We start from the raw sequence: 16,914 nt of genomic DNA, 5'->3' as shown, positions 1-16,914 counted from the left end.
AAGCTTGAAATCAGACGTGATACCCCCAGCTTTTTCTTTTTCAACATTTCCTTGGTGATTTGGGATCTAGAAAGACTCATTTTGGTGTGAGTTTTATTTTGAAATAAATTTGCTTTGTAAAAAGTAAGCAGATTTAAGTTAAAAGTCTAGGTAAATAATAGCATTAGGTGGTATTAGGAAATGTCAAAATTTACAAAGGCAGTGCTGAAATTACTTAAATTCGGGAAACTCCATTAACTCATTTGCTCTTCATAAAAAACTCCTGGGTGGGTAGTGTAGCTATTCTATATCCATTTTTTCAGCTAAAGGAACCAAAGCTGAAAGGTAGGTTTAGTGATTTGTCATGTCCACACAACAGCAAACGTGTGAACCTTCACCTCCAACAGTGTCAAGTGCTAGTTATTCTATAGATCAGGAGATAAAACCAGATTTGTCTTATGATTGGTTATGTTTGAAAATATGTATGCATTTATTATAATAAATTACTTGGAGATATATATAGACACATACATAGATTAAAATGTATTAATATATGAAGGCTTGTTTTGAAAATAGAAAATTAATTATATAGAGACTATGTTCTAACATCATGGAACTAATTTGGATAGAGTTATTATGAAGGAAATATTAAACAGATATCTTGCTTAAAGTAATATGCAGTAAAAAAGTAAAACCCATTTTTTGTAGTGAGACCCCTTGAAATCAACTCTCTTGCCAAATTTCAAGTATACAATATATAATTAGTAACTATAGTCACCATGGTGATACATTAGGTTTTCACAACTTATTCATCTTATAACTGAAAGTTTGTGCCCTTTCACTGGTATCTTGCCTTTACCCTCTCCAGCATCTGGTAATCACAGTTCTCCTCAGTGTTATTATGACATTGAACTTTTTTTTTTTATTCTGCATGTGAGTGAGATCATGTAATATGTGATTGTGGTTTTATTTCACTTAGCATAATGCCCTACAGGTTCATCCATGTTGGTGCAAATTTGGTGTAGATGTATTAATTAGCCTGATCTTGGTAACTGTATCACAATATATACATATATCAAAGCATACTACTTAAATATACACAATTTTTATTTGTCAGCCATACTTCAGTAAGCTAGAAAAAATGTCCAACACCAACACAAAAATAAATAAAACCACAAAGCATAAAGGTGATTTGTAGTTTAATCTCATTCTATAAAGAACATATACATGGTGTTAATAACCATATATATGTGTCTGTGTGTGTGTGTATATATATATATATATATATATATATGAAGTATGTCATAACTGTTATAAACAATGAAAAGATTAATGATATTAAATTAAGTGGAAAATAAAACACATATTCATGTGTTGGTAGTGAGAAAAATCATAAAACAAAAATTAGTTGACTAAATATATCTAACCACCTAGGAGTGAAATGATAATAGTTGAAGAATGGATGTCACAATAGAATTTTTCAAAATTCCTAAAAGGCAGGAATTGTGTCTTATTTACCTTTGTAGCTCCACACCTAGCGCAACACCAGGTTATAAGAGGTTGTTCAGCTAATGTTTCTTAAATCAATCTACTATTTTTAAGGCAAAAGCTTATCATCTTATACTCTTTCTAGGATTGTAACTATCTTTTCCCTGCATGTTCTTATTTTCCATCATGGATAAAGTTATATCTTACTGTACTCCATATTCTACTTTTTTACCTCTGGGAGTGGCCATGATCACATACACCTCCTGTACCTGCCTTTAATATTCAGCCTCAAATCCAAGACGAACCTGGATTAGCTGTTGTTTACATTTTCCTTAATTCCAGTTAACTAAAATAAAAGTGTTTTAGGGGTGCCTGGGTGGCTCAGTAGGTTAAAGCCTCTGCCTTCGGTTCAGGTCATGATCCCAGGGTCCTGGGATCAAGCAACGCATCGGGCTCTCTGCTCAACAGGGAGTCTGCTTCCCTTCCTCTCTCTCTCTGGCTGCCTCTTTGCCTACTTGTGATCTCTGTCAAATAAATAAATTTTTTAAAAAGTGTTTTAGTCTTCCTCTTTGGTGTCATAGGTAGACTGATACCTCACCCAATAATGTCTGTAAAATATCGTTTCTATTATAAGAGAAATATGTGTCTCTGAAGGAATAGAATCGTGGATAATGTAGAGAACTGGTTGTGTTCTGCCATGTTAACAGCATATCACAGTTGGAGCTTGTCCTTTATAATATGAGAATATCATATATTTTTAAAAATTAATTAAAAACTTCAGTGTGTTAGATACAGGATTCCACTATAAATCTGTGTTTATGAATGTACATATTATGGGACATATCATATTTTATGTTACTTTTATACTTCCTTTGACTTAGAGGTCTTTAAAATATCTTAATGGTACCAAAGCAAAACATTCTTTACAGCCAAGAAGACAAAGCCTCCTTTTGACCATGTCATTGCTACTATCCTGTACTTGGCTGTCCTTTTTGTTGTAAATTAAAATAGATGAAAGCTGTCGAGCCAAGTCAATGATGGAGGCTAATTTAATGTGATCTAATTGATGAACTCTAAATTGACCCACTTTTCCTTTTTGAAACACAGTGAGTAGAGCTTAAACTTTCAGAGTATTTGATTTATGCTCTTTGTCACATTGATGTTGAACAACTCATTGTAGTGAGAGAAATAGCAATTGACTCTTTTTATGGATATTTCCATAGTTTCTGCATATTTGGCAGTACAACAGTCAGAGAAATGGACCCAGGTTAAATATACTACCTGAGTAACCCTTAAAAAAAAAAGCAAAGAAAAGAAGAGAAATGTTACCCAAGACAGAAGGGAGGGGCATGTAGAGGTTACCAAATTAATACTAAAGAAGTTAATCAAATGCTATGAAAACAATCAAATTATTGCAAAAGGAAAAAAAAATGAAGTAAAATAAAGTCCAAGTAAAATACTGGGCTTGTGTCACCATGATTTTCGTAGATTTTAGAGAATCTGAATGCCCTTGAAGCAGAATATATGCCAAAATTTACAAGAGGAGAAACTTTAGGCGTCTCAGCATGATGAATCTTCCCAGCATCTGGCATGCAGATAGAGTTTAGTAGAATTGGAAGGGTGCTATTGTTGTGTCTGAGTATCCAGAAGAAACATAAGAAGGCAAAAAAGAACGGCTATCCAGAAATTATCATTACTAGCATTATTTGGCTCAGTGCTTTTTCCAGGGGTTATGTCAAAAAGACCATCAACAGTGTACATCCACAGAACAGTGCTCTGTGCTTACACAGTCTGTGTAGGATAGCTAACAGAGAGGAACAAGGAAAAAAATCAAGACTTACTTAAACAATATCCACATACTTTTACTATTTGGCAGAAGTGCTAGTGGCTACACTAAGGTTGCTGCTCATTAAATTTGGCAGTTCATGAGTTGAGATAGTGGAGCTTTTCTGTAATCATTGATCAAACAGTGTCATTCTCATGATAGACTGAGATCACTTGGGAAGTGACAGGTTAAAAATAAAATTTCAACCAAAAGCTGAAAGCAGAAACATCACACAGCTGCCCAACGTGAATAGAACTGCAAATTTAAACCATAGTCTCATTTGTGCAGTAAAATATTATCATTTGATTTTTGTTTAATTGTATTTTGGTTTTGTTTTCTTTTGTTTTGTCTCATTAATGAAAAATTATAATGGTCCTAAACCACATGGGCAACCAGAAGAGTTCTTTTGGACCATCCAGTCCTGTTGATGGACTGAGAAGTACATCTTATAAAGAGTAGTCAGCTAGAACCTACTGAAATTTTAGTTCCCTGTTTGTGAAAAATTATCAGGAGAAGAAAGCCAAATCCTTCCTATTAAACTTCTAAATTATCAGGACTATAAGAACAGTTTGTTGCCAAGAAAATTAAAGGACCAATAAAATTAAAGAGAATTATGGAGTAAATTCTTAAGAAATGGAAACCTCTTGCCAAACTCAGTTAAAAAATACTGGTGCATGAATTCAGTCAAGCAGATATATTAAAAAAATTTTGTTTATACCAGGTCAGGACAATGTCAAAAAGAATAAAAAGCATTGTGATCGGTCTGTTAAAGGACAGTGACAAAAATCAGGAGCAGACTATGTCTGTTACATTTGAACACTCTTACCATTTAGGAGTTTTCCCTTCCTTTAGCACTTGTAACTTAATGCAGTCTTGGTTCTTTAATCACCTTTGTGTTTAACCCTTCTTATTATTTGCCCACTGTCCAACCTCTGAATATCAATGTTTATTGTATTTATGGAAGAGAGTCATATGGTCATCACAGTAGATACAGAAAATTCAATATCATTCATGACTAAAAGAATAATCTTGGCAAACTAGAAATACAAAGAAATTTTCTTTAACTGATAAAAAGTATCTGTAGAAGTCCAATACAGAGAAAACATGGTGCTCAGTGGAGAAATGTACAAAACACACCTTTTAAAATCATAAACAGGGAAAGAATACCTTCTATCTCCACTTCTCTTTAAAATTGTGCTGGTGCCTTTAGCCAGTGCAGTTAGTTAAGAAAAAAGTAGAACTTATACTAAGATCACAAATAAATACACTTTTCATTATTTATAAATTGTATAATTGTCTACATAGAAAATATAAATGAATACACTAGAAAATTTTTGTAGATAATAAAAAGTTAGCAAGTAACCAGAAGTACACTAAATACACAAAAGTTTATATAAAAAGCAACAAATAGCAATTGTGATCTTTAAAAATATTATTTATAGTAGCAATAAAAGTATAAGCTAATTAAAATGAATTTTAACAGATGTGCAGATTTTTTATGTAGAAAAATATGAAGTTATAGAATAATAAACTTGTATAAAGTTGTATTGAGAAATTTTAATGAAGATCCAACTAAATGAAGAGAAATTTCTTAATGGATAGGAGGATTCCATGTAGTGAAGTTATCAATTCTACTCACACTGATCTATAGATTTAATGAAATTTTCATTGAAAAAAGTTTTTATAGAACATAAAAGATAACCTTAAAATTTCTGTCAGTGCAAATCACTGGGGATAAAAGAAAGAAATTATAGCCTCACATAACAACATGGATGAATGTTAGAAACATAAGCTTAAGTGAAAAAAGCAAGTTGTAAAGTATTATTCATAGCTAGAGAACATTTTAAAAACAGTAGAATGAGCCTAAACTGTTTACAGGGTGATTATCTTTAGAGTTGGGAAGCAGGGGAATGAAATAGAAAAAGAGTACATAGGTGGAAGGAAGTTTTAGTAATGTCTAGTTCTTGAGTTGGGTGATGGGTTTATGGGTGTTCATTATATTATGCTTTTAACCTAATGAGTATGTGTAATGTACACATTAACATAAAAATAGGTCAACACATATTTAAAAATAATATTAAATAAATAAAGAAAAGATGGAAGCAGCCCAAGTGTTTATCAACAGATGAATAAACAAAGAAGATTTAATGTGTGTGTATATATATGCTGTGGAATATTATTCAGCCATAAAAAAGAGTGAAACCTTGCCCTTTGCAACAACATGGAGGGAGCTAGAGAGTATAATGCTAAGTGAAATAAGTCAGAGAAAGACAGATATCATATGATGTCACTCATTTGTGGAAAGCAAGAAACAAAACAACCAAACAAAGAGAAAAAAGAGAGAAAAACCAAGAAACAGACTCTTAACTAGAAAGAACAAACTGTTGGTTACCAGAGGGAAGGTGGATAGGGGAATGGGTGAAATAGATGATGGGGATTAAAGAGTACATTTGTCATGATGAACACCATGTAATGCACAGAATTTTTTAGTCACTGCACTGTACATCTGAAAGTAATGTAACATGGTCTGTTAACTATACTGGAATTAAAATTAAAAAATTTAATAAAATCAAATAAATAAATAAAAGAAAACCGCAGTGCTCTAGAAAAAGATGAAACGGTTTGGGGGAATTTCCTTTCCAGAAATCAAAATTAACCGTGGTGCTTGCTTAAAGATACATCACTTATGGAATTGAATAGAAAGTCCAGAAATAGACCCCACATGAATGTACGGAAATATATGGGAATTTCATTTATGCCTTTATTTGCATAATGGTGGGGAAAGAATATAATATTTAATAAATGATGGTGGTACAATTGATTATCCATATGGAAAAAAGGAAATAGGAGCCCAACTTGCTCATGCACAAAAATTAATCTCAGATGGGTGAATGGTAATCAAATTTCATTTCAAGTAAAAAGCCAAACCTTTCAATTTAAAAAATTATAGGACAATAGTTTAGCAAAGTTGAAGATACACATCATGAATTTGTGGGTTGCTCTCCCAAAGACACTTGCACATGTGCACTGGGAGATTATATATAGAATTTTTCTTGGCAGTATTATTTTTGATAGCAAAAGCTAGAATTAACAGGTGTCCATTTATAAACAAATTATGCTATATTCGTATATAGAATGGTATGAGTAAGAAAGAGAATTACCTACATAGAGAGTCATCGACATGAATAAGCCTCAAAAACATAACACAAGTATCCCCCACTTTTTGAAAGCTCACATTGGGCCACTTTGCTTTTACGGAAGAACTTACATTAATATGGGTTTTTGCAAACAAAAGAAATCTGAAGAGGATTTTCACTTTTATGAAATAGGTGAAAATCAAAAATAGTACTCAGTGTTTTACAGCCATTCCTTATAGGGTCAGCGCACACTCTGAGCCCAGAGTGTAGTCTTGCTTCTTCCCATGGAGGTGATTCAGAGCCTTCCCTGGGAATGATACTCAGCGTCTCAGCATCAGGCTGCCAGAGCTCTGAAGTGTGTCTGTGAGCATCTGTGCTTTATCTCCATTTATTTTGTGCATCTGTTAGCAAGATGTGTCTTAAGGTATCAGAAAAGCCTCAGGAGAGGTTGTTTTGGGGGCTGGGAATGCGAAATATTTTTTTTCCCATTTAAATTAATGGAAATTGCTTCTTTGCTTTCAGGCCATTTTGGCTTATGAAAGACTTCATAGGAACACTCTACTTTCAGAGAGTTGGGGGATCGCTTCTTGGCCTTTTGGCTAAGATCAAGTGTAGTATCTGTTCTTAGCAGTTCAGAGAGCGGGGGAACGTGTAGTGCGCAGGCGAGCAAACTGCTGGCTGTATACCGCATGGAAAGAACGAAAACAGTTATATCTACGTGTTTTATTGTTTAGCAATATGCACATATGTGGGAAACTATTTAGAATAAAGAGAACAATCCACACAATATTCAGGATATGGTATCATCTGAAAGGATAGTGATATAATCCAGGAAAGGTACATAGGAGCCTCAAAGATCCTGACCGTTCTCTTCCTTAAGCAATTTCCAGTACGTGGATGCTCATCATGTAACTTGGTTTTCTAGAGCTGCTTCAGCCAAGTACCACAAACTGAGTGACTTAAAAACACAAATTTATTGTCTCACAGTTCTGCAGGCTGTAGGGCCAAGATGAAGATGCTGGCAGGGCTGCTTCCTTTGAAGGCTATGAGAGAGAGTCCGCTCATGCCTCTCTCCTGGCATCTGGTGCTGTGCTGGCTGTGGCTTTCCATGGCTGGCAGATGCCTCACTCTGGTCTCTGGCTTCATCCTCACATGGCTTTCCCCTGTGTCTCCTTCTCTTTGCATTACATACTTTTTTGGAGTTTTTGTTTGTTTGTTTGTTTTTGTTTTTTTAAAGACACCAGTCATATTGGATTAAGGACCTAGACTTCTCCAGTATGACCACATCTTAACTGATTATATCTGGAAGCACCCTATTTCCAAATAAGGTCACATTCTGGGGTCCTGGGGGTAGGACTTCTAGGTATTTTTTGGGTGGGTTGGGGGGGGGCTTGATTCAAGCCATAGCAATGATTATTCTTCAAGTTGCATACAGGAGTTAATATATACTATTTTAAGTAACATTTCGTAATTTAATTTTTAAGAAAAATATTAGCCAGAATAAATTTTTAAGCAATTATAACTTGTGAACAATAAAGTGTTTGTGTCTTGCACTAAAAGCTTTAAATTAAAAAACAGAAGCTACCATACATAGATTCTCCATCTTCTGTAGAACGCTTTGAGATATGGGTTTCAAGGGCTTGCCTATCTAACTTTGTTTCCACTGCTTTCCCATATGTTCTAAGGAAAGCAAAATGTTGACTATTCCATAGTATTTTATTTTATGCCTTCACATTTCCTATTCCAGTCTTTCTGCTTAATGTACTTTCATTTTTCTTCTCTATTTACCCTCCTTCCTTCTCCCCTTAACCCCCCTCTCTTTGATAACCCCAGTTATCACCTTCTTTTTCAAAATTCGTCCGAAAACCTTCATAGCCCACCATTTACTTACTCTTCATATGAGTTAAATGACCTTTCTCTTTTGCTCCCATAGCTGGTATGGATTTCTCTTTCATGGCATATTTAAATTATGTGTTTTAAAGATAGGTATGTCTCTTTCTACTTGCCTGGCATAGTCCCCAGAATCGGGTCTGTAGTTAGTAAATGCTTATTGAATTAAACCAATCCCCTTAAATATATGCATTTATGTTTCCCTTGTTCTTCACTTTGACCTCGCCTATCAGACTGTTTCCCTCTGAATCCTAAGAACTGAAGAACTAAGTCTGTACACTTCTATTTTTCAAGTGTAAGTATACATTATAGTCATTCAAATACAATAGACATTTTTATTTTTAGTATCACAAGGAGGAATTTTCTTCTTGATGTCCCAGAAAACAGGATTGGTTAAAATCATAAGGTTTTGATAAAAATAGTAAAGGGAAGGAATATGTTGAATATTACTTCTCAGACCAGTGCTAGCTTTTCATTTTGTTGAATTTATTGAATTTTATCTCAAGCTTCATTTTACTCTAAATCTGTTCTTCACCACAGGCTAACTGCTTGCTTTGGTTAATATTTAACATTTTAAATATTTTATATCACATTACATTGGGTAGTGAAATGTGTGCCCACTTTAAGAGTTCTGCCACGTGTTAAGGAAGAGCTTAAAAACACCTGGAGAGTAAAATACATTCACTCTTCTATTTTTCTAAATTTCCTAGTCAGGTCACAGGGATTATGATAGAAAAGACTTTCTGTGTGCATTCTGTTTGGTTTCTTTTCTGAATAATTTTGACAACTTTTTCCAGGCTGGAAAAAATTAGTTTGCGTAATAATGCAGCTTCTTGACAGACATAGTCATACTTAGGATCAATCAGTGTAGAATGTTAATTTTCCACACCTCTTCTTAAGGTGCTTGTATTGCTCCAGGCTCAGGTCTTCTTCCACATACCTATTGTATTAATTTTCTATGAATACTGTAACAAATTACCACAGTTCTGCTGAAAAAAAAAATATACATTTATCCCCGTACAATTCTGCAGGTCAAAATTCTGAAATCCACTTTACTGTACCAAAATCAAGGTGTCAGGGCATACGGCTTCTGACTGAAGAACCTAGGAGAAAAGGCTTCATCTTGCCTTTTCTAGCTTTTAAAGCTATATTCCTTATATTCCTTGGTTCCTGGCCCCTTTCTTCCATCTTCAAAGCCTGCAGTGTCTCTTCTTGCTTTAAAGTTTCCTTGCCTTCTCTTCTCTAGTCAAATCTTTCTCAGCTTCCTTCTTATAACAACACTGTGATTGCATTTAGGGTACCAAAATTGTCTTCACCTTGTAGGCCCAGTTCAAAATCCTGACATTGAAACGTTAAGTGAAGATATCTGATTTGTTTCCCACCAGATGGCAAACTTTGTCATAGTACTCCTAATCCTAATCTAATCTAGTTTTGAAGGCTAAAGAGTTAAATATGCCAATTTAAAATCAGTCATAGTGCCATGCAATGTTGGATCAATGGAACTTGTATTATCTAGATCATTTCTGATGAGAACAACTACACACAATCAGATCTTTAAAATTGTCCTCCGAGCTATTTCAGTGGCCTCTGAAACAGATAACTACTTCTCTGGGTTCAACACCAACAATTGTATTTCCATTTAATTAAGATTCTTCTAATGCTGTATTCACTAATTTTTCCAGTTAACTCTTTGTAAGTTTCCTAAATTTTATTAAGAATATACACAGCACCTGAGAACCTGGGTGGCTCAGTTGGCTGAGCGTTCGACCCTGGATCTCCGCTCAGGTCACAATCACAGGGTCCTGAGACTGAGGCCTGGCTCTGACTCTGTACTGGGTGTGGAGCCTGATTAAGATTCTCTCCCTTTCCTTCTCCCCCTCCCGCCATTCTCTCTCTCAAAAAAATAAAAGTATATGTAGTACCAGTTAAGATAAATAATTGACTATTGACTATTATTTATCTTAGTTGTAATTATTTACATACAGGATTCTCCTAGAACTTGTTTCATTAGTACTTTTATCTCAAGCAAGTACTAATCCTTGCCACTTTTATCCTGTAGTATTATGCAATATATATTATAAATAATAGGCACAAATACACCAGCTTTTGAAAATACCAAAAGTTACTTTATTGGCTTTGTTTTTCAAATCATACATTCTTATGATAACAGTTTCAACAGTTCAGAGGCTTCAAAAGAATGATGGAATATTCTCCTTTCTTTGTTATATAAACCTCTATAGAAAAGTCAGGAAAAATATAAATTTAAATGAATTAAAATTCATGTTCTAAAAATAAAACGTCATTGTATTTCCTCCTAGACATAAAGATGTAGGTTAAAAGGATGTAGATATATAAGTGGTATCATACTTAACAGTGATCTTTTTCTTTTGCACTTCATGCAAAATATGAGATTAATTATGTTGGTCCTCCCCCATTCCTTCATCCCCAAACCCAAAGTAAACATTTCAAATCTTATTTTTATCATATATAATTTTACATATGATTTTATATATGTGTGTATATGTATTATCCTGGTTTTTTATGTAATCACATCCTTAACATTTTCCAATATCACTATAAATTCCTTGAAAACATAATTTTAATGGCTATATAGTAGTTTGCTTTTTTGATATTCTGGTTTATTTAGCCAAATTGTCTCCAATTTTTCATTATTATAAATTGTACTTTGACTGGAATTTGTAAATGTTGCTCTTTGACAGGAATTTGTAAATCTTGCTTGTGTCAAGGATTATTTTATTAATAGGGAGTCATAAGGTGGACTTACAGACACAAAGTATGTGTGCACTTTTGATGTTCTTAGTATCTATTAGCAAATAACTTTTCAAAAAAGCCAACTGACTGTATTCTTTTAATACAATTACTGAAGTTCTTCACTAATCTTTGCAAATTAGTTAAAAATATTCCTTAATGTTTTCTTGTAATCAGTTTTTACCTTATGAATCTCTTCCTTTCAAATTATTTTAATTACATATATAATAAAATTGAGATAAAAGTCATCATTCATCCTGCTGTACTAATATTGGGGAAAGACATAAACTGCTGGGAGGATAAATACGATTTCTAAAGATGGCAGGAAATACAGAGTAGAACTGAGAACATTTTACCAATTTGCTGAGGGTTATCTCAAGCTTCCAATTTTGTATAGATCAGAGTTGTCACCACTGCAATAGAGAGACAAGGAGAGTAGAAGTAGATCTCTTAACTAGAGTTGTTTTGTGCCCTTTTAGCAAATCCTAGATATGCTTTGTGACTCACTATTCCCTAAGGAAATTGGAGCCTGGCATGGCAAGGTTCTTGTGATGACACAATTATTTTCAAAGTGTAACATTCCTCAAGGGAATTATTGCTCTAATAAAAAGATATATCGATAGATTGAAAATTCATGAACTCTTATTCACTTTTTAATACTATTTATTTGAAATAATTAAGAGATCTTTTTATAGAAAGAGGGCATTGTTTCCAATGACATTATACTCATTCTTCCTCTCTTTTTGTTAGCACTAAAGAAAATCTTACCAAATTTGATACATTATTCCCTGAAGGTATGTTTGCATCATTTCCAATTAAATGTTTTAAGTCAGCAGTATATGGTAAATTATCATAAATGTTATTGTAAGTTCAAGCTGAAATGTTAGCAAGAGAATTGCTAACGGGCAGCATTTAAACTCTTATTGACTCTGTATTTTCTAATGTCTGTGGTATATACTACTTAGCCTGATGAGCTTACAGTAGCTTCCAACTTGAATTAATATATGGTGTTCATCTCTCTTTTTGTGTTTTGAGGTCAATACAACATTTAAATTGGAATAACATTTGCTTATTCATCTCACTTTTTTGAAGCAAGTAGGCAATGATTTGGGAAAATAAATTATAATTTTTTCCTTGGGATCCTTAGAAAAGAAATATGCATGTGTTTTGTTGAAAACGATGGCATTCAGCGGATTGAGTAATAATTTGTTATTTTTTTTCCTTTTATTACTGATAAAAACTCTTCTCTAGAAGAGTTGTTTGAAAAGTAGGAGAGACCAATTAAATTTTCAGGTGTATTTTAATAGTATCTATAAAAATTCACTTACTCTTTAATAATCTATATATTTCTTTGACTCTTGACCCACTTGGCCTTCAAACTGTTGATGGATATAAGGTGATTTCTTAATTAACAAAGCCTAAAACACTCAAATCAGTGGTAGAATTCTTTTGGCATTTGTTGGCACGTGATACACTTGGATATCATGCTTGTCCAACTACTATATACTGCACTGTCTGTTGAGCAAAGCTTATGATACAGAAATGGTCGATGCAAATGTAGTTATGTTTTTCAAATCTTGGTAACCCAAACTTATCCCAATGTGTTTGAAGGGCAGAAACTTGTTTCCTATGGTTAAATGTAAAAAGGTGTAGAAAAGGCAGGGTAGAAAAAGATCTATGGAATTCAGAGTTGACATAATTTGAGTGATTCCAAGAGAATGAAAGCAGGAAAGAGAAACATGTAGAGTGTTTGACAAATGAGAAGGAATGATATGCAGGAATTTGTAGTATAGAGAAATAAAGGGCCTTGTTTATTCTTATAAAATGTAATTGTGAAGTGAAAAAATTATTCATACCCGAATTATTGTTTAATTCTCATAATATGGTTCATCAAATTCAGCAATTCCTTTAAGTATCAGCTTTGCCTCGCAGACTTCGTGAAGCCTTTAGTACCAGTCTAGTCCATGCAGATACTGTCTTTTTCTCAGATCATAGCATTTGTTTATGCCACTCATTTAACAAGTGATCACACATTTACATTTCTGATTTGTTTCATCATTAAAGTCTTCTATTGCAAGTTAACATTTCATTATTTAAATCCCAATCTCCTAAGGGTAATATAAATCTGGAAGACAAGCACTCTGTCCTATTTCTTGCTAGTCTCTATAACCTTAGCAAAATATCTGCATATCTCAGTTTTCTAATGATTGAGCATAACATACACTATTTTTCACTAAAGGAAGTCACTCACCCATATTAAGAGAAAAGATAAAATATCATTGAAAGCATTCAAAGACTTGGGTGAAATTTAGAAGCTTTTAAACTTGTAGATTAGTTATTTATTTTGGTCATGGTATAGATCTGAGATGGAGGATTGGTGTTTGAGAGTCAAGATAGTGTTAATAAAAGGGGATAGTAAATGGAAAGGGGGTACATGAATTACAGTTTTACTTTTTAGAGTTGGTGGTTTGAATGAGTACTGCACTTGAATTAATTCCAAAGTATATCCCTTGAGCTGAAAGTGTGTGTAGTCATAATTGCATGACCTGTGATAAATTGTCTTTGTCCCAAGATAGATTACAAAACTGGCACTGTATCAAGATAGAGTAATTGTAGGAGAATAGAAACCGTCTGGACATCTGCTAAAGGCACACTCCACAGAAAGCTGAAGATACGATCAGTTCTTGAGTTGCTTACTGACAGCTTCAACTTTCAGAAGGGAGACAGAATAGTGGAAGAAACTACCAACCATGCTGGGGGTGTAGAAGTCCTAAGGAAAAGAAAATTGATTTCATTTTAGAGTATATAACAGCAAGGAAAATGAATATAGGAGGTATGCATATACGTATTATACATTTTAGCAAGATAGATTTCAAAATGTTTAAAGAAAAGCTATATTCAATCAAATGGAAAGAGGTGCTAAAATAAGGTATCCTAATTAGCATTTATTTGTTCATTTAGTTACTAAAGTAAAAGCAGTGGTGTTAGAAAGTCCAGAGCTGTGAGTCAGTTAGGACTTCAAAACTGAACTATTTTTCTTTTTTGTTAGGATAACTTGGCTGATACAGCAAGAATAGTCTACAGATACGATATATCTTGACTTCAGCAAGGTATTTAACAATATCAGATGTTTTGAAGAAGATAGAGAAATGAACACTTGGGTAACAATACAGTTATTTCTAGGGGATAGGGACCAATTATTAGCACTCTCCTCTATCTAAATTCTAAGCAAATGTGAGCTGAACAATTAAATGGCAAACCTAATGAGTTTGAAAATTCTAAACTTCAAATTTAGTCATATGCCATGGATTCTAGACTAGGGCATGGTTTACCTCATGGAGATCTTCCCAGATAAGAAGTTATGAGATGAGGGAGCAGAGTATAATTCACATCATCTGAACATACCCCCATTCATCAATAGAATAAGTCACTCCACCTGCTATGGTCAACCTTGGGAGTGGTTAGACACCTTGGGGAATAAACCAGCAATTTGTCAGGATATCTCTGTACCCACCTTCAGGAGGAAGGATGCCAATTCCTATCACTGACTCTCTCCTGGCACCCATGGTGGTCAGTTTTGATTTCATACCCAGAAAGCTCTGAAATGGGTTGGAACAGTACATATATCAAATCAACTCCCATGATACTCCTGGTAATTTATCTGCAATGTATTCTCAAATTATGTCTCACTAGTTATATGACCACATTAAATAACTTATTAAATACTAAATGCGGAATTAAAAGATAATTGCATTAAATACTAAAATGCATAAAGATAGATCAATAATAAAATTTCAACAAGGTAGAAATGCCCTAAATTGAAGAGTCACCTGACTTTACCAAATTTCAAGGGGAAATTATTAAAGTTTAAAAGATTTTGTTTTCAAGTTAAAATCATAAGTAAAGTCCAAAGTAAAACTATTTTGCCTTTGTGAGTTAAAAATTCTTCAAATAAATTCCAAAAACTATCCTTCAATATTACTTATTCTATTTAGTCTTTGCCAGAACCATTCTCCATTCACAAGTAGAGTTGGGATTATCTCTTACCAAGATGCATGAAAAGTTCCTTTCAGTTAGTATTAGTTCAGTAGCAAGTCTTTCATAGGCCTTATTTTTAAAGAATACAAATCCTTACTAACTCACAGAACATTTTCACAGCACTGGCCCCACAATTACCAAAGTTAGAAAATAGGCCAATCTTTAGCCTCTACTGGAATTATCTCAAGCAAAATTGTGTTGCCCAGGGATGTTCAGATGGCTCAGTCAGTAAAGCGTCTGCCTTCAGCTTAGGTCATGATCTTAAGGGTCCTCAGATCAAGTCCCATATTGGGCTCCCTGCTCAGCGGGGAGCCTGCTTCTCCCTCTGCCTGCTGCTCTTCCTGTTTGTGCTCTCTCTCTCTCTCTCTCAATCTCTCTGTTAAATAAGTAAATAAAATCTTATAAAAGAAATTGTGTTGCCCAAACTTAGGTCTTAGTGTTGTCAAAAATCATAGCAGAGACTCAGTGGTATCTAAATTAAAAGGGTCTCTACAAGTTTTCCAAAATCCATGACTTGTGGGTTTAAGTGTGAGAAATTTCTAAGCAAAATATTAATTTTGGTCTTAGGCTTACTTATCCCTTAGACAGTTCTTGCAAAGTTTAGAAATTTGTAATGGTATCAGCCACGAGCACCTTATTCAAATGCCTTTTTACCCCACACTGTCTATTAAAACACCTCTTTGTTTCCGTTCACCTCAATACTAAGTTGAGAGTGCCTGTTCTGGTAGGTAGCCCCCATGCTAAGCCGGCGTGAACGGGCATGTCCATCCTATTTCCCTGCAGCTGTTGCCATAGCACATCATTATGGCATTGCTCCTGAGGAAAACTTTGTCTCTCAGATGTTATTAGAGACAACCTGAGACCACGTGGTGAAGAGTGACCTTGAGCATGTATTCATACCACATGATTCCAAGATGCATCCATAGGTTCTTCCTTGGTCCTAAATTAATTCTTTAATTCAACAAATATTTAGTAAACATCTGCAAGGTACCAAGTACTTTTTGACACTGAGATTTTAACATGGACAGTGGGACCCACCCCTCATATGAAATGTATACAAAGTATAAAAATTAGGATTCAACAACGTATGACCCAAAAAGCTTTACTTTAGGGAAAGATCTAGGGAGGCTATGTTTTGGATAAATTTTTACAGTGGGAAGAGGATGATTTCACACAGTCTGAAAATAAAAGAGCGTGTATACCAGCTGTAGAACTTCTCAGGTATCAAATACCTATTTTCTCCCAGGATGGATATTTGGATATGGCCCATGAAAATAAACCAGATATTCCTAAATCCATACACTTCATCTGTTCTATCTTTTGATGTCACTATAAGGAGGGACCTCTATAACATAAAAAGCAAAAGTCATTCTCTTGGTGGCTTTTATGATTTACCTTGGGTTACTAGAAAGTAAGGCAATTCACTGTCCTGATAGTTCTCTTCGTCATCAAATCTTGCCAACCTGGTCCGAGAGAGTGAAGCAGAGGCTCAATACAAATGACAATATGGGGATAACTGTTCATTATGTTAGCTGAGGGTTCAAAATATCAAAGACAATTCTGCACTCAAGGAAAAATAGGATAAAAATAATAACAACACTAACACATGAGAAAATAAACAAATACAATGTAAAGTTCTGGATTTAGATTTAAAAACTCAGTTATAGAAATTTTAAGCAAGAACACTTGTTTTGATCAAAGTTCATGTGAGAAAGACCTGGAATTGTTGATTTGGTCCAACAGCACAGTAGTTCTAAAAATTAAAAACAAAAACAAAAACAAACTATT

The 16,914-nt window shown here is 34.1% G+C and overlaps 1 protein-coding gene and 1 non-coding gene across 2 annotated transcripts in view; both read left to right on the top strand.

The window, feature by feature from the left end:
- Positions 1-16,914, top strand: part of ATRNL1 (attractin like 1) — a 794,045-nt gene that overhangs the window by 516,912 nt on the left and 260,219 nt on the right. The gene's annotated exons all lie outside the window — the stretch shown is intronic.
- Positions 7,009-7,190, top strand: LOC116858509. Its single transcript, XR_004380931.1, has one exon. It is a non-coding gene; the product is annotated as a U2 spliceosomal RNA (small nuclear RNA).

Source organism: Lontra canadensis, unplaced genomic scaffold (genome assembly GCF_010015895.1).
Source record: "Lontra canadensis isolate GAN:19392208 unplaced genomic scaffold, GSC_riverotter_1.0 scaffold3, whole genome shotgun sequence".
Lineage (NCBI taxonomy): Eukaryota > Metazoa > Chordata > Mammalia > Carnivora > Mustelidae > Lontra > Lontra canadensis.
The sequence above is the reverse complement of the archived record's forward strand: the minus strand, read 5'-3'. Positions and strand labels throughout refer to the sequence as shown.